At 33.1% G+C, this 23705-nt stretch overlaps 1 long non-coding RNA gene across 1 annotated transcript in view; it reads left to right on the top strand.

The window, feature by feature from the left end:
- The window catches only part of LOC143222739 (uncharacterized), an 81908-nt gene extending 58415 nt beyond the window's left edge, over positions 1 to 23493 (top strand). The window contains exon 2 of the long non-coding RNA XR_013012448.1: positions 18086 to 23493. This is a non-coding gene — a long non-coding RNA (uncharacterized LOC143222739). The remainder of the gene's footprint in view (positions 1 to 18085) is intronic.
- The last annotated feature ends 212 nt before the right edge of the window (positions 23494 to 23705 follow it).

Genomic DNA, 23705 nt, shown 5'->3' on the forward strand with positions numbered 1-23705 from the left:
CTAAATTCTTTTGCAAAGAAACAGCATACTCTTCACAGCCAGCAACACCAAAGACCTTGATATTATCGGCAAATGTAAGTAATTTATTGGCCATTCTTTCATCTATGTTATTAATGTAAATTTAAAAAAAAATAAATGGTCTTAAGGCTTAAGACATTAATCCAGCTTGACTAAACTCCATTTATAGCAACTCTCTGTTTTCTTTATTCAAGTCACTCTTCTATTTATTTAGTTAACTTATACCCCATACCTAGAGAGATAAGTTTCTTTCTTAGCCTTTTATGTGCACTTTGTCAAATGCTTTCTGAAAATTCAGATACATCAAATTTAGATCCTTACCTTCATTTACGTATGCAGTAACATTGTCGAAGCACGCCCAAAGATCTGTAAGGCAAAAAACCATCCGACTATACAATAAAATATAAACTTTGTTAAATTACTTTGCAAAATATATTTTAGCAGACCTTTCAAAACATTTCTCACAACTCATGTAAAACTAATAGGCCTGTAATTATTGAGACAACTTTTATTATCTTCATTCTAGACAGAAGTAGCATTTGGTAATTTCCAATATGCTGGTATTTTCTCATTATTCAAGAACTTACAAAAATTTTGGTAAATGGCTCACATGTCCAATCTTTAATCTCCTTTAAAACTCTTGGGGAAATATTATCTGGTCCAGGAGCCTTATCATTCTTTAAACTTTTTAATTTTATTCTATAAAGCTCAGAATTTATGCAGTTGTCTTGTTTAACTTTGTTTTCGTTTATCAATTGCTCAAAATGAGGATACTGTTTAAGCCTTCATTAGTAAAAAATTGAAGAAAAAATCAGAATTTAATAACTAAGCATTTCATATTCATCAGATATCAAGACTTCATTTATCACTCCTTAAAGATTCTATTCCTCCTAACATTTCATTTGCTCATAACACACTCTTAAAATCTTTACTGTTAACTTTGATGTTTTCACACATTTTGGACGTCCTTTATTACCTGTTTGACCAACTTTCTTGATTTTATAAAATTTTCTAAATCTTTTATAATGTTAATAAATGTAAACTTCTTAACTTTGTGATGCTTGTATTTAATTTTATCTCTTATAGCCTTAGTGAGCCAACCTGATTTACTTGCAGGTATCCTTTTCTTTCTGTAAGGAATATATTTTGAATCTTGAAAATTTTCCATGTTTTTAGTGTCCCCAAATAACTCAGTTACCCAATTCGCAACAGATAATTCTTGATGCATTTCTTTAAAAATTTTTTTTTTGATGTGTAACATGTGTCTATATTTCCTTTTCTCTACGTATACAACATTCATTGAATTATAACATGTTTCTAACAAAATTATTTTCGTTGGTATATATTTAATATTATCTTCCATTCAGAATATATATATAAGCAAGTATTTTACCTCTTTTTCTTTTATTTCTCATATGTTTCATACACTTAAAATAATACGAAAATGCTGTAATGATAGGTACTAGAAGCTATGGTATAACATAGCCTTTAGCACATAGCATTTGTAAAACGTCTGGCAAATACTGCAGCTAAAAATTATACTTTTATTATAAAACTTTGCACTTTTTTGTGTATTTTTCACCATGTTATAAGAGTTGGCTTATAATATATTATAATAATGTGTATCTCAGGGCGGCTGGTATGGGTATTAACACTTTTACTAACATAGCAGATAACAACGTTTCAACTTTCTTACGTCATCTTCAGGTTAATCCAAGAAATAACAGTTAAGGATCAGAATTCCAATTACTATGAGTTATTCTCATAGTGACATTAGTTCTATAATTTCAATTTGTATGTATCATAAAAATACATTGTGCAACGAAATTTTGAATTATTTGTTTGTCATCTAGTACGTTAAAAAATATTATTCGCATTCAGGCAATCGTGCGCGCAGGTAAACATTCCACCACAAGTTGTGTCAGAACACAAACGCAAGTGTCGGGTTCCAGGCGTCACATTAGTGGCGTGGCTGGTGTTCTGGAAGGTGGTAAAGCTCGGGTGCTCTAATAACAAGCAGGATATGGGGATCAAGCAGTACGTTATGGAGTAGCTTTAGTTAAGTTGGAGAAGCGAAACATCCCAGTAACGTGAGAAGTGTGAGAATACCGATCTCTTAGACTCAAGTGTTTGTGCCTTATTGTTTGAAATAGGTTTAACGTCACGCGCATGCGTGTTATGTAAACGGAGAACGTGATGAGAGAGAGATGTGGGGTTCTTCGATGAAAAGTGGGAGAGCAGAGGACAGAGTACATTTACGATAAGTACGTGAACGTACATACCACACTCCATATTTGTATTGCAGTGGGATTGTCTTCTATTTGGAGAATGCTTAATATTTTTAATTGCTGTACGATAAATACCACATAAAACTGATTCAAGTCTCTTTAGGCCTTTTTAAACACAAACAGTGAACACTTTTTATATAACTACTTCTCTATTTATACTAATACGTCTCGTTTTAACAAACAATGTCACTAATACATCTTGTTATAAGAGTTTTACACATGTATTTAATCGTAAATAACGTGGTTCCTTACCTTCTAACACACTACTTTTATCATAATCAACATGGTACCGACATCAACTTTATAAACGCACTAGCTGTTAAACTAATTTATAAAACTACATACAAAAGGTGTGTCAATCTTATATACATAATAATTTATTATATGTAAGTTTTATATATAATCTAATTATTCAGACTAGCTAGAGAGCAAATTTATTAGATATGTAGTTTCAAAAATATAAGCATGTCACTTATACACTGATATGAATATTGGCATCTATTTACGCTCATTTAGTCAAAATAATATCAGAAGGTTATGAAGTATAAATAGAAATAGATAATTTTTTGGTTCGTACCACTTCTTAGTTAAGGTAATGAAGGCGTAAAAGGATTTTGTGGATTCTGTGTGTCACTTAAAAATAATTGAAAATATCACTTTTTTTTTCCAAAAAGTGTAATTATAAACCGAACATTTTAGAAAAAAGCATTTTAATATAGCACTATAAATGTCACTATATAACACTTTACATACTGCAGTAATGAGTTTCCCCGTAACAGAACATGTTGATTCTTACAATCCCCGATGGCTCAGCAGTAAGTTTGAAAATGTATAACATTAAACCTTTGGGTTCAGTATCTGCGATGGCCATAGTATATATAGAGAGAGCCCATTGTGTGAGAAAGTATACAAACAACAACTTGCTATTTTTGGGCAATAAACGTATATGTAATACATCAATCTAATGTCAGTGATTACTTATTAATTTTACGTGAAACAGTCCAGGAATGATTAATAATCTCACAGCGAAAGTGTATTTCTTGAATTAAAATTTTAGCCTTTGTAAAATAAAAAAAAAGCTTTTAGAATTAGTATTTTTTCATTTTCTCTTATGTTAGAAATTTTCAAGAATTCAAAGATTATAAAAAGGCTTGCCACGTTGTGAATAAAATTCATCCTACCATTTGTATGCATTTGTTTTTCGGTCTTCTTTATATGTCTACTTAGTATCTTATTTTTTGTTTCTGTTTTTACGTTACGAGCTTTGGATTTACAATGGTATACTTGTAATCAAAGAAATGGAACTGACAATAGTTTTTACAAGTTCAATTTATTATTATTGAATAAAATCGATAAACAAACAAGTGTTGCATGTGTTGCGTAAAGTTTCTAGTGTAATGAGTTTTGCTGAAATTCATGGAATAAAACTTCTATATTGACTTCCCAGCATTACATACTCATTATATGTGATTTCTTTTCTAATAAGTGTGCTTAAAATAGTTTTATAGAACAAGATCAACGTCTGAGATCGAAAACAAATAATAACCGTTTCCATGTATGTTTCATTTTCAGTTAAATGAGGACATGAAAATAGTCGATAGAAAAACCATTTACAGGGTGGACAGGCAAAGACGTTGTTATTAACATGTCCCTCAGAAGCTAAGGAGTTTATTTACACTACAATTTGTTGAGTATTAAAAGTACGTTAAATTCAAAAACTTCCATAGAGGCTGGTTCTGGACATATCTCTTCGAGACCAGTTTTCCTTTGTTAATTGATAAATATCTAAGAGAAATACAGTATCTTAAAGTTTCCACACTGGCAAGTACTAAATTATACCGCTAAGAGTAAATTCAGTACATATTAATAAAGCATATTCTCAATATCATTAAATCAGCAACTGCCAACTTTATATGTTTCTGCTATATCTAGTTATGTTTAGCTTACGGCTGAGATACGAACTATTTCACCTGCGTTTTGGCAGGGAAGGTCAAAGCATCACCATAGTCAGCAGTAAGATAAACATATAGGAACATTTTGAAAGCAGTTACAGGCATAATATTTTATCCGGCTAGCAGCACAATATCTACCAAGGTGTTTTTAAACAGTTTGTGAATATTTCTACATGTCATTTGGAGACTTCCATGCTTCTTCTGCTTGGTCTTTAAGCTCGTGATAAGCTGACAGATTTCAGTAACCTTTCCACTTCAAAATACTTTTTGCAGTCCCAACACTGAAAGAGTGTAAAATGTCTTAATTTTAGTCAATAAAATTTTCCAAAAATATTCAACTCAAATTACGAAAAACCGAATGGATAGAGTTTTGTTTGGTTTATTCTAACAAAAATGTCCCACAGTGGTTCGTGAAGAGCCTGTTAATAGCTTCTGAACAGAAGTGTGCTTATTATAGGTTAACGAGGCCAATACTATACAATAAGCTAAGAAGGAGTACAGAATATTATGCTTTAAACGCACAAGAAAACTCAGATTACGCTGCTACATAGAATTAGCAGTTGTATAATGTACTATCAATAAATTTTCAGCCATTATTTAGTTAATATCTCACGAAATTTGGTAAACTTAAAAAGTCTAATTAGTTCTTAATCTTAGTGTGAGTTCTCTTCCTTCTCAACAGTTGTCTCATAATGTTCTATAGAGAGCTAACAAAATCAGGTATTGATATCAGCGAAAGGTATAGGAAAGTTTACCTATTGTGTAGCTTTGGATTTAACAACAAAACAAACAAACACAGTCATTGTATTGAGGTAATAATACAAAAACATCTTTAGAAAAATACTAATTTATGATAAAATAATACCAATATTATTCGACATTATGTTATGCACTATCGCAAAAAAAAAAGACAAACATGGAATACCACGCCTTTTTTGTTTGACACAGCGATAATCTTGATATCAGATCTGAAGCCCACTTTATCAGTACCATTTCATTTGTGATTTTACATTATTTTTGCGGGACTTACTTCGTTACGTTACGTTATCAGCTGTCTATTTCACTAACTAAATTTACATGTTCTCGTTTGCAGACACTAAAATTAAGGGCTGGACTGAGAATTTATAAAAAAAGAAGGGTTTTACAAACAAAGGTAGAACCAGTGCAAGCTGATTCATCTGTTCAGTTATCTATTTATTGGACTGATTCATTCCTTCATCCATCTTTATATTTAGCTGGTTCATTTGTTCATTCATCTGTTAATCTACTACAGAATGACTAACAGGTTTTCAGCTGAAATAACACAATATCTAAAGAGCACCTGTCAATCGATGGGAATTTTCAGATAGCTCCATGGTCACGACTACTCTAGCAAACAGGAGTGGTAGTCACGGAACATCCATTCGTTTCGAAACTCTGACATATTATTGCACCTAAGCTATAGCAGCTTCTGTCAAAACTAAAACATTTATCAACGGAATTACATTTGTTTCAATGTTGTACCACGAACATGAGTAAAAACAATTAAGAATATAAGATGCTTTTCTCTCAGTTCTTTGTCTCAAAGTTTACGTTTAGTGTCAAGTAATGACTTGAAAAAGAGAATAGAGTTAATTAATATTCTTAGTTTTGTCGTACTCACTGATGTTTGTTATTAAGCACAAAGCTACACAGAGGACTATCTGTGCTCTGCCCACCATGAGTATCGAAACCCTTATTCTAGTGATGTGAATTTGCGGATGTGTTACTGTGCAGCTGGGAGGCCCTGGTAGATGAAAGCTAGCTAACTTCTAGCTAACATGTTATAGAATGAGATACCAAAGATTAGAATTTTCCTTAACCCAACCATGAAGGGATTTTCTCATTGTTGGAAATGTTTCGTGTATTTCTTGATTTTTGTGTTGCATTCTGACAGAAAATCTCTGATAAAAGCTAATAGCGTTATAGTTGTATCGACGTTACAGCGTAAACTGATTGACATCTTGAGTGTAGCGAAACGACATTTATTCTTAATTAATATTGATGATAATTTTTAATTGCGAAAAAACCACAAAAAACACATAAACATCAATAGTACTAAACGTATTAATGCAAAACCGCATAACAGTACTAAGTCTATTAATACAAAACGGCACAACACTACTAACCATATTAATGTAAACATTTTACTGTACCAACAATAATAGCTGTATTCAAGATAGCAGTCCGCTGTCGGGACAGCGGTAAATCTACGGATTTATAACGTTAAAATCAGGGGTTCTCTTCCTCTCAGCAGACACACTAGATAGACAGAAGATTACAAATTTTGTTGATTATTTTGAAAGTTAGATATCCTAATTATGTATAATTAATTTTTTCGTTAGATAAAAGATAGCATTTATTTCTCTCTATTTTTAGTATTGCCTTTTATATATACATGAGTTCGTAACTAATTTTTGTACATACTATTATGAAGTACTTCACTACGATATGTAAATAGGCTACACCATGTAGCAAATATTAACGATGCGACCTAACAACAAGGGTCTGCACGTGCCTCCTCTGGTCTCTGAATCACCCACTAGAGGTCATTAACCCCATATGTCATTACATCGAAAGCTCATGTTGGAATTAAATCTGCCGTATAAATACGTTGCTCTCATTCACCGAGGCTTTGCTATTTAAACATGATAAAGGTTATGTTATTCATTTAAAAGAAAATAATTACAAGCAAAACTACGTATTACATTGTCCTGTAGAAGCGATAGAACATACTTCTAATAAGCGTTTGTTTTATTTAAATCACTCTGAAACAGTTTTTCATAAGTTTGTTTTATTTGGAAAATTCAGCATACTAAATTGTTTCATTTACATTTGAATAAAGGTGATTTAATCTGTATTTATTGTATGCTTAAACAGGAACTTAGAAACTTACTAACTAAATATATTCGTCTCCAACACTGTTGTTTTAAATAAAACAAAAACTTACTAGCTAAATATTTACATCCCAGAACACCGGTCTTTTAAATCAACAGATATTTACTAAGAGAATATCTTCAACCTCAGTACTATGTTTCCAATAAATATAAATTTATTAAACATATCCATCTCCAATACTGTTGTTTCAAATAAATAGATTTTCTAAGTAACCTCTCCAGTCCCCCAAAGCGGTTATTTTAAATCAACAGAAACTTATTAAGTAAATTTTGTTAGCCATCGATACTGTTGGTTTTTTTTTATATAATCCCAGAACTGTTTGTTGAAGTAACAAAAATCTGTTAAGTAAACATTTCCACCATCCTTCAACGTGTTATTTTAAATCATTAGACATTTACTAGCTAAATATCTCAAGTCTGAATAATGTTGTTTTAAATCAACAAAAACTCATTTACCAAATAACTCCGTCTTCCAATATTGATGTTTTAAATCAATAGATAGTTGTTAAACACCTAAACCCCAATATTGTTGTTTTGAATTAGCAGAAATTTTTATATTAAATACCTCCAGCCTCGATACTATTTTTTTAATCGATAGATACTTACTAAGTAAACATCTATAGACATCAATACTGTTCATTCAAATCAACCGAAAGTGAAATCTCCAACCTCCGATACTGTTTTTAATCAAAAGAAATTTATTATTTAAACAACTCCACATCTCGATATAAATATTGTTTAAGTAACAATACCTTATTAAATACAAAATTCACTCCTAATACTGGTGCTTTAGATCAACAAATATTTATTAACTAAACCTATACAATCCCCAATACTATTCTTTAAATTCAATATATATTTACTACCTAGACATCTTAATTCACTATACAGGTATTAAACAAAACAAAATAAAACAGAAACTCACTAACTAAACACAGCGTTCATATATTAAAGAAAATACTGATTAAATATTCCACGCTCCAAATACTAATATTTTAATTCAGAAGCTTTTGTTTGTTTTGAATTTTGCATAAAGCCACTTGAGGGCTATCTGTGCTAGCTGTGCCTAATTTAGCAGTGTAAGACTAGAGGAAAAGGAGCTAGTCATCACCACCAGCCCTTGGGCTACTCTTTTACCAACGAATAGGGGACCGTTACATTATAATTCTCCCACGGCTGAAAGGGCAAGCATGTTTGGTAGGAGGTGATTCGAACCCGCGACCCTCAGATTATAAGTCGAGTGCCATAACCACCTGACCATCCTGGGCTGTAAGTCAGAAGGTACTTACTAATAAACTATTACAAGTCTCCATACTGACTTTTAAATAGATATATTTCTTAAGAATACATCTCCAGCCCCTTTCAGAATGGGCTCTATCTTAGGAATCAACCTCCTCGCCATTTCGAGGTTGCTATAGCTTACTTGTTCTAACTTTTAAATTAGTAAGTGTATTTTGGCGACATTTTGCGTATTATCAGTGAATATTACAAGGCTTTTATACGGTAACTGTCATACGTTTTTATTAAGTTTTAATATTTTTAACTAATGTTTTTCATATATTTTTTTTCTTTTTGGATACTGGTTATCCAACAAATTAATTCTGGGCAGAGCACAGATAGCCCATTGTGTAGCTTTGTGCTTAATACTAAACAACAACTTATCAAATTTCGCACTGCAGGATGTGAAATGAAAACATTTAAAGGTTTTTTTTATATATACATATTTTAAAATAACCAAAAAGTACAAATTACTGTATCAATGCCATAGAATTCTACAATAATTTATCAAGCTTAGTAACTAAGCTGTATTTGGGTCTAAAAATGCGAAATTCGAGCTCACTAACGCCTTACCTTACCCTTAAAATCTATCATGAAAAAAATTGCAACATAAATACTTTGCAGGGGTTGAGATAACCACTAATGTTATATTCTGAGTTTTCATTTGGTTATACAAACGTCATTTGACAAAGTAGGTGGACGTAACTAAGCATTTTCAAAAGGTGAAGAGGCGAGCGGGACCATCTTGGTTGATTCAATAAATATATTAATATTTCAGAAAATAGAAAAAATAGGAGGTTCTTGTTTTACATTCTATTTTCAATATCGACAACTTGAGAATCTAATATGTAAGAAACAATAGATTATGCATTTCGACATCACAAATATCTAATTTGAACCAATGCTACATTCAACATATCACGTGACACAAAAAAATCGATATTTAGATTTTTTTAATATTTATTTTTCAATTAAAAATTAACTAATTTATAATACTAAGATTTTAATTATAATCTATAATTTTATGCCAAAATTATTGATATGCATTTAAAAAATAGTAGTTCAATAAAATTTTGAATGCGAATCTAAAAACACAATTACATGGCCTTTGCCCCATGGCCCATGTCGATAGGGATAAATCTCTTTAAAATTTAGCTCCTCATGGTGATATATAACCATTTTGACTTCCTTCTTAGTGCTATAGCCTCGCTTTGACTCGCTGGGTTTTGGGAAATGTCCTCTTCGATTGTATCCATAGTTTAGATTATCACCTTCGTGATTTTGTCAGACTACTGCGTGCATCGTTTTGACGACATTACATTGAGATTGTAAGTGAGAGGTTAGCACATTCCAACTATTATTAGACCCAGAGAAAATGTTATATAATTATTGAATGGTCTAAGCAGCACTTGTTCAAACATAATTTAATAAATGTGTTGAGCAAGGGATATACACAGCTAAAAGATTACTTTCCTTGATCCGAGCTTTAAGGCTAGTATTGTCGTAGAACTATCATATGTAATTCATTAAGTCAAGTTAGTGAAATTTCAATATATTGGTGACTGCTTTGAATACAGTTTCAGCTATCTACATCCATGATTTGGAAAAAAGTTTAGAAATCGTTCCACGGGAATACGTCGAATAATGGAAGACATTTGATACACGTACCATATAACCGGTGTTTAATCAACACTCATATAATAATATTTAGCAGTCTTTGCTTCAACTGTTATACCTTCTGATAATTTGGCTGTCGTGACTTCAGCGACTTTTTGGACAGGTATTGTATTCCACTGGAACCAGAATTTTAATATGTTCTCTCAAGAAACGATCAAGTTCCGTAATGAGTTCAAGTATCATCAGGTAATTCCTATTTGTAGATAAGCAAAACTGTCTATCAGTGAATCTGAATACCTATTATTCAGACGGGAGAGCTTTGACGAATGAGACTGCGCTGCTTAACGACATCTCTTCCTTTCTATTTTTCTTCGTATTGCTGCTATATTAGCTTACGATCAATTATTACATAATATTCGACCTATTTCTCAAATGTAAAACGTTTTTAACTCTCAATATTGTAAATTACCAGAACTCAGTAAATAAATAGCTCCAGTCTACAATACTGATGCTTTATTTCAACAAAATTTTCTAATTGAATACCTCTATTCCCAATACTGACATTTTAAATGAAGAGATACTTACTATTTATACTTTAAAACAAACAAGCAATTTTCAGGCGTGTTTAAGGAGAGTATCTGCGTTGTTTACAATTTAGTTTGGTAGAAGGAAGTTTGTCAATAATTCTTCAGCTTGTAAAATGTACAATTTAATAGCAGCCGACACACAGAAGAAAAAAAAAAATTAAACAGAACTACTATAAATATGGGTCCATATTTTAAAGGAGATATTGTATGATATTAACTGTGTTGGCGCTTGATGTACAAGCCTGAATTAGAAACAACTGTGTAAATTAGAGATATACACTCATGTGAAAACGTTAGGATACTCCATGAAAGCCTATGTATTTTTGTAACATATTTGGATATATAGATATTTAATCTCAATTTCAACAATACTGAGAGATTATAGAAATATAACTAAACAATTAAAACTGAAGAAAAGACTTTTCAAGATCTTCTGTAAATGTAATTTTACAAAAATGCATATTCTAACCGAGGAAAAAGTTAGGACACCCTACCCCTAATATCTAGTGTTATCCCCTTTGGCTGAAATAACTGCAGTGAGACGCTTCTTGTAGCCATCAACCAGTCTCTGACATCGGTCTGAAGAAAGTTTGCCCCACTCCTCAATGCAGAATTCTTTCAGCTGTGAGATGTTTGAGAGGTTTCTTGCATATACAGCCTGTTTCAAGTCACCCCACAGCATCTCAATGGGATTAAGATCTGGGCTTTGACTCAGCCATTCCAGAACTCTCCATTTCTTAGTTTTCAGCCAGTCCTTGGTGGATTTACTGGTATGTGTTGGGTCATTGTCGTGTTGCAGGGTTCAGTTCCGCTTCAGCTTTAATTTTCGTACAGATGGTCTCACATGATCCTCAAGCACCCTCTGATACACAATAGAATTCATGGTGGATTCTATGATTGTGAGCTGTCCAGGTCCTGTTGCAGTAAAGCAGCTCCAAACCATGACACTTCCACCTCCATGATTCACAGTTGGTATGAGGTTTTTTTCCTGGAATGCTGTATTTGGTTTACGCCAAACATGTCCTCTGTTCTGGTGTCCAAATAATTCAATTTTGGACTCATCTATCCAAAGAACATTATTCCAGAAGTCCTGGTCTTTGTCTACATTCTCTCTAGCAAACTTCAGTGTGGCCTTGATGTTTCTCTTAGAGAGCAAAGGTTTCCTCCTTGCATACCTCCCATGCAAGTTAAACTTGTGCAGTCTCTTTCTGATTGTAGAGGCATGCACTTTCACATCAACAGTAGCCAGAGCCTGCTGTAGGTCCCATGATGACATGTTAAAATGTTTAGAGACCTCTTTTAGCATCTTGTGGTCTGCTCTCGGGGTGAACTTGCTTGGACGACCAGACCTGGGCATGTTGACAGTTGTTTTGAAAGCCCTCCACTTGTTGACTATTTTCCGGACAGTGGAATGGCTGATTTCAAAATCTTTTGGGATCTTTTTAAATCCCTTACCAGATTCATAAGCTGGTACAATTTTTTTTCTGAAGGCCTCAGACAACTCTTTTGCTCTCACCATGGTGCTCACTCTCACTTCAGGAGCACACCAAACTAAATGTCTGAGGTATAAATAGAGCAAGCCTCATTCAAAATGCTGAGTAACGATCTTCTAATCATGTGCACCTGGTGTGATACACCTGTGTGTGAGTTGAGCCATTTTAAGTGTGAATAAATGTGGGGGTCTCCTAACTTTTTCCTCAGTTAGAATATGCATTTTTGTAGAATTACATTTACAGAAGATCTTGAAAAGTCTTTTCTTCAGTTTTAAGTGTTTAGTTATATTCCTATAATCTCTCAGTATTGTTAAAATTGAGATTAAATATCTATATGTCCAAAAATGTTACAAAAATACACAGGCTTTCATAGGGTGTCCTAACTTTTTCACATGACTGTACATAGAGGTTTTTTAACCTTTTAATTGAAGTACAGAGAAACGAAAAATACCCGTAAAGACTGACAGACAATAACATTACATTTCACAATTGATGGATCTGGAATTCGTATTAGGCTTTCTGGGAAAATAGCGATAATTTGTAAACATTATTTACTGGGTAAAAATGGTAAAAGTTTGTTTGTTTGTTTTTGAATTTTGCGTAAAGCTACAGGAGGGCTATCTGCACTTGCCGTCCCTAATTTAACAGTGTAAGATTAGAGGGAAAGTAGCTAGTCATCATCATTTTACCAACGAACAGTGGGATTAACCATCACATCATAACGCCCCATGGCTGAAAGGGCGAGGATGTGGGTGTGACTGGATTCGAACCTGCGACCATCGGATTACGTCATATTTTGAATGAGCAAATTTAACTACAAACAAACTTTCAACTACTATAAATAAAACATGAGAAACACACCTGTATGTTTACTAATGAATGAAGCCAAAAACTTTAAACCAATCAAAAAACAATGGACTATTTGGCACGGAACTTAAGAAAAGCGATGATGCAGTACATAGGAAAACAAAACTTTTTTTTTCCGTGAAGTACGTTAGTTGCCCTAAAAAACAAGACACTTGTAAAATGGGATTTTTGTTGTTCTTCTTATGGCTTTTCTACTGCTGCGTATATGCACAGGAAATAGGTGGAGGTATTACTTATGTTTGAGAAGTAATTGTTGCTTTAGTGAAAAGTGATAAGGAAAAATTACATCTGTGTCACTTGCAGGAGATTGCAAACGAAACTAACCAGTCATTAACTAGAATTAACAATCTATCTGAGTCAAAAATTATTTTATTTTGTATTTATAAGCTATTTTAAAGTCTTATCAGTCTGAAAATTTTTCAAAATGTAAAAATCTGAGATATGCTGTTATTTAATTCTCTGTTTTGCTATATTTATTTATTTTGTTATTGATTCCTGCTTTGCTTTAGTATTTAGCACAAAACAACATAAGATCTATCTATGCCTAACCTTTTCTACTATTGAAGAAAAGGAACTAATCAATAGCATCCACTCTCAACTTTTGAGCTACTCTTGTCGAAGTGAATAGTGGTACTTGACTGTCACTCCTATAGCGCACCCATGGTCCTAAAGTACGGAGCACATTTTTGTGGCATCAGGCTAACTCACAGCTCAGACGCGCTAACAACTACGCTTGGCTCTTTTGTCATTGTAGAGATGTGACGATATTCAAGTAAAGTAAAAATATTTAATAACCAACATAATAGGAAGGAAAACAAACGAAATATTTGTATAAAATAACACGCCTGACATTTTTAGCGATATGATACTCCAAGGAGCGAACATTAGAATGATTTACAATCAAACAGAATTGTCATATTATCATGACATGCAATAAAATTCAAACCAAACAGATTTCAGTTGTATAATCACTTTAATCAAAGTCCTAAAATAAAACTTTTTGTAAAGAAGCAAATACATAACATCACATGCCAGGCCCAGTGTGGAATAGCAGGTAAATATATATTTTTATTATCTCATTGAACTGTTTTTCTTAACTTTAAATGACCGTATAGAAGTATATGTTAGATGTCAAACAACAAAGTAAAAAAATATATTTATCTCGTTAAACCGTATCTTTGAAAAAATTATTGTAAAAATTTCAGTTCAAATATATATATGCAAGCCATAATATGGAGGATCAAAATAATTGAAACAGGAAAAAAAGCATTTTATTTTGGTCAAATTAGTTAATTGAGCAACTCTATAAGTGCTATTTAAACAAAGATTTACGTAAATCCAGTTGAAGAATGGAATGCTTCGCTCTTTGAATGGTATGTGTTTCGGTTTAGAGTGAAATTTATATATATATATAGTTTTACAACGTAGTGGTATATAATTCCCGCAGAACTGGCAAGGATGTGAGAAGACCCCAGCTGTCAGCTTTGCTTACACGTCATGTGCTCGACAACCATTCCACCCACCTCCTCATGGAAAGGTCTGACACTATAAGAATATTGTTTAAGTGGATGATGAGTCAGTAATTGACATGTTCTTGAGCCTATTGTCAATTATAAGCTTGTAAACGGACAGACAAATAACGACAGTTATCTCATCCATTTCTTCTATTATGAAAGAATAACATTTGACGCCAGGTCTCTTCCCTACTTCATTATGTATTGCGTATTCTTTCTTATTTAAGATTGATAGCAATTTTCTGGGTGGTAACTCGTAAATAAGATAGATACCGATATACGTTTGTTGTCTCTTCAAGTTAGAACATTAGAATTCATAAAAAAAAAACATTATGTTTCATAACTTCTTTTATTTTATATGACTTGATACCAAACTGCTTAAAAATATCTTAAACTTCCAAACTACGCTTGCTTATATAAACAGCGAAAATAAGGACGAATCCACTCCTTTCTTTGTAATATTAAACTGCTAGTTCTAGTCGCAGGGTCTTTTAACTATGTACATCAGATTGAAGGAAGTTTATAGATCTCAAATGAACAACATTCAGTCCTAAACAATATTAACAGTTCTTTTATCTGTTTTCACTTTAAAAGTAGAAGTTTCACTATTTATTTCTAAGTGAACATGTTTATCTTCGTAAACATTATCATTTTTCATGTTTCCATTTCAATGTTGTTATCTACTGAAAGCGTATTAACAGTATATGGATAATGCCTCACCAGGTTTTGGAAAACAAGAAAAATGTTTCACCCAAATATGTTTTATATAGTCTACGTTTTTATTTATGTTTTATTACTTTTTAAGACAACTTGAAATTTTGTTTGTTTGCAATTTTAGGTTTGTTTGTTTCAGAGTGAGAATCTAATTAGGAAGATAATTTGGTAATTATAGCTTGTATTATTCAAGATGAGAAATTACACATTTTTACATAAAATTGGTGTCTCGTTAGAAAGAAATGGTTGTATTTCAATAAAACAATTGTCAAACACATTTTTCAGTCGAATATAAGAGATCATTTTTTTTAAAGTGATTGGAAAATACAAAAGACATTTATCCGAAAAAAAAATTGTCTGAAAACAAAACAGAAAATATGGCGATTCAATTCACCTGAAGAAAAACTTAAAGCAATTGCCCACAGTTAACACATAATTCAAAAAGACTTCTTAAATATTTATCAAAATTAGAGAAATGTTGGATTGACTTCATTTGATTACCACATTCAAGTTTTGTAGTTATAAATTTTGACAAAGTATGCATCTTATATTTCATTAAAGTAATGCCAAATTTTCAAAAAACTCTATATTTATGAAATGAATGCAACATGAAAAATTAGTTTGTTTTAAAGCGAGAGTCAGTGATGATGAAGGTTAGATATTGTTCTGGATTCGTATTAACACACCTGATAGTTTGCTTATTTGTATTGTCTGTCGTATCCATAACATATGCTTGTTACATAACCCTGTATATTAATTAAATGCGTTTGTAATTGTCGCCGTGGCGTACCTGTTCCCGCTTCATATATTTTTAACTATTCTTTGTCATTTATAATTAAAACGTTCTTCGAATGACCATGTTATTTGTATTATTTTCCATCAATTTTTATACTCAACAAAATGTCAAATTTAATAGCTAAAAACAAAAAAACTCTACAAATAATTTTATGAAATAGTAAATGCTTCTGACTTACTCTTTGTTTCCACCTTCCCTCCCTTCGAGTCCCGTTGATTACATATACATAAGACATTAACCAGTTGTTCTGAGACCTTCACTAACTTATTTCCCTTCCCGTCCAAATATTGGCTATGCCACCGCTAAATGATAAGTTTATACAGAAACTTAAAACGATGAGAACTTTAAGATATCTTGAGGTTATTTCAATGAAAAACAAGTTAACCCTTTTCCTTCGCACGGCATGACCAGGTGGTTAAGGCACTACACTCGTAACCTGCAGGTCGCGGGTTCGAATCACTGTCATACAAAACATTCTCGCCTTTTCAGCCGTGAAGGTGTAATAATGTGTCGATCAATCTCACTATTCACTATAAAGAGTATCCCAAGAGTTGGAGGTGGGTGGTGATTACTAGCTCTATTCTTACACTGCAAAATTAGGGACGGCTAGCGCAGAACCTGCAATCTTTGGATTAGGAGTCAAGTGCCTTAACGACCTGGCCATGCCGGGACTAGTAGCATAAAATAAAAATGAGCAAAATCTATTAAAATTTACGTAGGTTTTACTCTGAACTGAATATGTTTTGCCAGTAATGCAATCTAATAAAAAATAAATCTGTCTTTTCCATCAACTCGTTTCAAAAAGCTGAAAACACTCTTCATATTGTTGAATTTTCAGAACAAATTCCAAACATAAACACTGTATATTGCTTTTTTCTCAATTACCTAATTTCAAATTATTTATTCTGGATTATCTATAATGATCTAATATTATTGATACAGTATTTGTTTTTTATAAACGACACCTGCAAAATAAAAAAATAAAAACTGCAATTATGATTAAGCAGGTCAATTGAGATTTATCAGGTCTAGTGAAAACAAGCCTGACTGGTCCTAAAAACGTTTGGTACTAATTAATAACAAACGTTCGAATTGGATTTATATTTAAAGATCCGAATAAATAATACGTGTGATTGAAGGTTTCTTCACTCCAACTGACCCAGCGGTAAGCTTAAGGGCTTATAGCGCTAAAATTAAGTTTCGATACCTATGGCAAATACAGTACAAACGGCAAGCTTTGTGATTAACAATAAACAATAATACAGATTGGATGTTTCACACAGTGCAGTTGTGTGGCAAAAGAAAGCTAACTGTTTGTTCTTAAGGTTCTCTACTTAACCTTGGAAGTATCTATGACAACTGTGTAGTAATAGAAAGTTAACAGTTTATTCTTATAACTGTCTGCTTAATGTCAAAAGTAACTGTGAAAGTAAATAAATGCAGACTCATCTAGCATCCAATTTATTTACAAATAAGATAACATGATTTAATGTATTTAATAACTTAAAACTATTTATACTTGGTAAATAGTAGAAAAAAACGTTTTACAGTGCTATTCAGTAATTTACAGAAATACCAAACTCCATTCATCCAAGAAATGTTAATAGTGCATCATGTTAAATATGGTTTCTTTATTCATTCTCGTCTTTCGTGAAAAATTATTTATTAAAACCTTAGCAAACTTTGTGCTGTAATGTAATGATATATTATTTTAAAAAAAAGTTTTAAGTCGTACCAGTTGCTAATCCTAAAACTTCAAAACCAAAGTCATTATCTTTTTATGTATTCAACTAAAACAGTGCTCTTGATAAAAATCTTATAATTATAACTTATTTTATTGAATTTCAACTTTTCTTTGATATATGGAAAAGTTGTATGTACAGAAACGACAACAGTATTGTTAAAATGTAAGTTAATATAATAATTAGATGAAAACTGATTTGTCTATCAAATATCCAAGTCATTAGAAAAAACGATTACTTTGAAAAGAATATGCATGTTTGTATACGTTGATTGATTTAACTTTTCTCTATTTCCTCTTCTCAGAAATCATGAACCAGTTTTATCTGCAATAGAATCTTATTTATACTATAACATTCTACACACGTTATTGAGGTAGCAGATCAACATATATCCTGTCAAGCTCAAATTGGAGGTCAAGGATAACGTTGAGACACACACTGTGTCTTCAGTCGTGAGATACTTTATTTTGCGCCGTACGTAATCTTCAAGTAAAACCTCGAGGAAACGATCTAACAGAGAAGGACAAAAACCTGTAATACTGGTTGAGTTCAGAGCCGAGAAGTATTTCTCTTGCCTTTTAATTTACCCAGGAAACAACAGTTAAGTAAAACTGCAGGAGAGTGGGCACAAGGTAAACATAGTAGGCAGTTCTTTTCACTGATGAGTAAAATGTTTCCAAGTAAAGGCCAGAGAAAACACATCAATATAAAGCTTAAAACAAACATCGACGTTAAAATTATAGTTGAAGTATAATTAAAAAAAACAATAATAAAGTTTCTATTTCTCTTTTTTAACAAATCAAGTAGTATTTTTCACCATTGTTAGCACACACACAAGGTTTCTGTTCACATATCGCGAGAGTCTACACACTGGGCCAAACATTTTATACTTTATACAAGCACAATTTAGTTTCACACGACTCACGACATTCGAGAATGTGATTGTGACAGAACAATGCATTAAAACGTTTGAACTTTTATAAGACTCAGAACACACTATAATAGATGGCTTTGAAAAAGTTTTGTGGAATGTAAAATTATTTTTTTTATGAGTTAGATGCAGCCTTGGCTTCATCTAGTAAAGGTAATGGAAGAAAAAGAAATTTTTATAGCTAGTTACGAGATCCAGGATATTTGCATAAAACCCTATGAATAACAGTTGAAGGTTTGCTAATTCTCATGGAAAGCAGCACAATTTTCTTTATGATTTTAATCTAATGCGACAATAAAAATGTGATTGTTCAAAGAGCCAGAACAACAGAATCGTCACGGAAGTGACAGGAAGAGTATATGTGGACACCACTAATTTTAAAAACTGACAATAGTGAGTAAGATGCAATTGTATAAATATTTTATATGTGTCAACGAGCTGACGTTAGTACTTTCAAAATGGTAATATCCCTTTAATCCAAGCGCTTTCGAAAGGTGGATCTTTCCGCTTCAGGCAAACTTTAAACTAAAAATTAACAGTATTATAGAAAGACGGATAAAATATTATGCGAACAGGAAATAATGTTGTGCGTATATAAATAATATAGAAATATATGCAGCACTCCACGTAATAGCTTGTACAAATACGCATGTATATATATGTTGCAGTAAAATCATAGGTTAGTGTACATATTACCACACACAGTGCCTTCCTTACCAACCGGCCCGGCATGGCCAAGTGGTTTAGGCACTCGACTCGTAATCCGAGGATCGCGGATTCGAATTCTCGTCACATCCAATATGCTCGCCCTTTCAGCCGTGGAGGCGTTGTAAAGTTACGGTCAATCTCGCTATTCGTTGGTAAAAGAGTAACCCAAGAGTTGGCGGTGGGTGGTGATGATTAGCTGCCTTTTCTCTAGTCTTACCCTACTAAATTAGGGACGGATAGTGCATATAGCTGTCGTGTAAGTTTGCGCGAAATTCAAAACAATCAATCATACAAATCTTACTAAACAAACACAAATACTACAGCCTGTGATGAGATAGTTCCCTTGATATCAAGTAGGCTGAAACAAACTACTGATATAGTTATTTGAAACTATTCATTCTTGTCGATACTAAACCCTCAGTAGCGACACATATTTATCTTTCTCCAGCAGACGATCTCAACAGCATCTTTACTTTCTTACTCACATCCTGAAGCTCAAGATGATAAATTTTACTCTGAATGGCACATCTCTCAAAGAAGAAATAGTAGTGCCGGGCCCTCGCCACCAAAACAACTTTCTTTTGAGTTTGAAGAAACAAGAAGCAACTAGCTGGCGATGTGGCCAGTTGTTGCTTCAGTTGGCCTGGAGTCATCCATAGTACCCTGTAGTTGCTTTACTGGGGCGTTGGATTCTAGAGTAGTTTCTGTTTTCTTCAGAATTTCAAGCTTTACTGATGCAAGGAAGAATCCACAAAATATTACAGAAAAACAGTCTTCAAATATTCCAGCAACTCTGCTGGTCTGTTTACAGGTCAATAAACAAGATAAATAGTGCGGATAATCATTACCTTTCATAGCAAAAGTCAGAATTGAAAACAACTTATGATAGTTCAAATGTTTAGCAGGCTATTTAAGGTTAGATGTTACAGCCAGTCGATTTTTGTAGCAATGTTTTGGGAAAAGTCTGGGAAGGATGTAGCATATACGTCTCATCTTGTAGTATTAATCATAAATGCACTAATTCTATATTTCAAAAAATGCTCTTTTTTTCAAGGACTAGTGTGCATACATCTATTTAGCCAGACTGTTAGTACTGGACCCTGGTAACATACTTATGGGACAGCAGCTAGTATATTTATCTTACATGCACGCAAATTTCTCCAACACTACCCAGCATGTCAAAACAAAGTGCCAGATCCAATGTGTAAGGAAATAAAACTGCAAACCCTCACTTCGTGTCAACAGCTAACCGTAAAGTAATTACTTTATAACCACTGGCTAGTCCTTTAAACTCGGAAAGTTTTGTAACTTGAGTGCACACAACGTTCACTTGTCTTCTGATAGAAGGTTAATGCGCAAGAAACATCATGTCTGATTTCACATCTAGAGTTATATACACCTACCTTACATAGGTATCAAAACACATACAAAAATAAAGTGTTTCACTATAAAAAGACGTAATTTTACATTATTTTCATCTAATACGACAATAAAAATGTGATTGTTCAACGAGCCAGAACGACAAAAATGTCACGGAAACTTTTAGAAGACACAGGAAGAAATGCGGTAGACAATGGTTTCATTGTTTCAGTTTTAACTTTGCATTCTGGAATCACTGAAATACCATTCTTAATCCAAACCTAAAATGCGTGGTCAAAAGGCAATATGTCATCCACTTAAGGCATTTCTCCCACAGCAGTTCTCTGTGTGCATGATCAGCTTCTTGAAAGCACTAGGCGTATCACACAGACTGAATGGAATGATCCAGAATTCATAATGCAATGGTTTAATGTCAAAAGCAATCTTAGTTTTACTTATATTTTCCAGTTCCAAGCTAACAACGAGTTTCATGAGTTGGTTCTATCACTGAAATAAATGGTGACAGTACACTAAACTCTGGCTATATGTACATTCTGTTTATTCAGTAACAGCGCTACCTTTTTCTAAACAAGGACGTGTGCATTCCATACATCTCACAACCAACCTGACTTGCCTTTATGGTTTTTTTGCAGAGCTGCGGTTACCTGTTACACAAGCAAAATCGTTTGCTAATTTTTAGAGTAAATACTAAGGTCGGTATTAAAATCAAAGGCAACTACTTTCATTTGGTAAGAAATATAACTAAGATAAGAACAGGGGCATGCCTCCCCACTTATATTTAACGTGCCAGTAACTACCAGAACATAATTTGTACTAAATGAGTGAAGTGCGTGCTACAAAACAAGCTAAAGATGACGAATATAAGCATATTGGCTCTTATTTAAAAATTTGATTATTGCCAGATGAGTTTACTGTAGTCGAATGTATCTTAATGATAATGCTTTGTTTTTATTATATAGAAATGTTTGTTAGCTATGGCAAATTCAGACCAATTATTCCCAAAACATTGAGACTAGCAATTTTAATTGAATTGCATGATATCCTGCGGTTGCTCATCTAGGTATCTAGGTATAGACAAAGTATTCAGACGTGGTTATTGTTCTGGTATGAGAAAGGACAACACAAATCAGGTGTTGTCATGCTATGTTTGTCAAATCACTAAGTTGTTATTTAGGCAAAGCACTAAACTAATGAAAACTGGTGAGATAATACGAGTAGACGTCATGAGTTCTTATCCTAAGTCTGGAACAGAAAGTATTTATTCGTTGGCTGTGACAGATAATTTAAGCAAACGGGATTAACTTATATCCTCTCAAACAAAGAAAGAACTTGGACGCTCATATGTCCACATGAACTTACCCATGCATCTATGTATTATTGCAGACACATACCACATTAGACCGTGTCTATGGTTATTTGATCAGCTACCATAACGCTGTGTACAAGTTGGCTGCTGTGTTTGCTCAAATTGGTGGCCAGGAAAGGTCAAATTAAGCTCCAATAGTTTAAACCAGCTAAAAAGCTAAAACTATAGTTTGTTATCGACCCTCTTGTATCTACTATGGCATGATTTAAATTATAATTCTGCCTTTGAAAACAATATGATCATTAACACATTGCAGGTAAAAACAGAAGCTTCTTACCCCATTCTCTTGGCATCCTACCAGCTGGGAAGATTCCTGACTTCCTCAAAGACTTGAAGAACTGTGTAAAATTGCTGACCTCTTCATTCGCAGCATCACGAATTTTCACCATAAACTGTATTTACTACGTAGATCTTACCACTCTCCTCAATGATAAATAATATGAACCAGCTCATACAGCATCTGAGCTAATTTAAAAAAATACCTCAGGAATTACACAAAGACTATCCCAGTGAGTCTCACGATGTCCATTTCAGACTACTCGTCGAAACCATGATTAATCTTTGCTACCCTATATGGAAAGTAACTACTAAAGATCATGTCCTAGTAGACAGAATTTCCCTTAATCATATATCAACCTCTTTGTCCCGAGGACAGATCAAGAACATAGGCCTAGTTTTATTTTGGCTAAAGAAAAGCTGTTAACATAGAAGAAGCCCTCACTTATTCCTTGCCACTCTTGTTGTCTCAAAGAGTGATATTTCTTGATGATTATAATTTACACACTTTACAGAACCAAAGAGTCAAACAGAAAAAGATGCACATTCAAAATAAGCTAAATAAAAAAAGTCACGGCGCCAGAGTGTAAGTTATTAATTTAGTCTAGGATTTACAGGTGTATTAGTTTCTAAGAGAAAAGTATCTGTTTTGTTTGTTTTTGAATCTCGCGCAAAGCTACTTGAGTGCTATCTGCGCTAGCCGTCCATAATTCAGTAGTGTAAGACTAGAGGGAAGGCAGCTAGTCATCATCACTCATTGCCAACTCTTGGTCTGTTCTTTTACCAACGAATAGTGGGATTGACCGTTATATTATAACGCCAACACGGCTGAAATGGCGAGCGTGTTTGGTGTGATAGGTATTCAAATTCGCGACCCTCAGATTACGAGTCGAGTGCCTTAATCACCTGGCCATGTCGGGCAAAAAGTATCTGTAGTGCAAAAGATTCATGGAATGTCATCCACAGAGTAATTTCATACTGAAACAGCAAGGAAATGAAATAAGGACAAGTAAAATAATCTTTATTCACGGTAATAAAATTCAATTCAATTGAACTGTCTTGTTTCTGTATTCATTGCACTACTTCTAATTTCTAGAGCGGATAGAAAGTTCCTTACATCTGCACAGAACATATATGATAATAAAAAGATTGATTATACTGCACTTTTAATTCAACAAAATCCTAATATGATGTTCTAAAATCGTAGTTCAGCCGTTTCAACAATCCTACTCATCATACATATTTAATAAAAATGGGCCTCAG

The sequence above is a fragment of the Tachypleus tridentatus genome, chromosome 8 (genome assembly GCF_004210375.1).
Source record: "Tachypleus tridentatus isolate NWPU-2018 chromosome 8, ASM421037v1, whole genome shotgun sequence".
Lineage (NCBI taxonomy): Eukaryota > Metazoa > Arthropoda > Merostomata > Xiphosura > Limulidae > Tachypleus > Tachypleus tridentatus.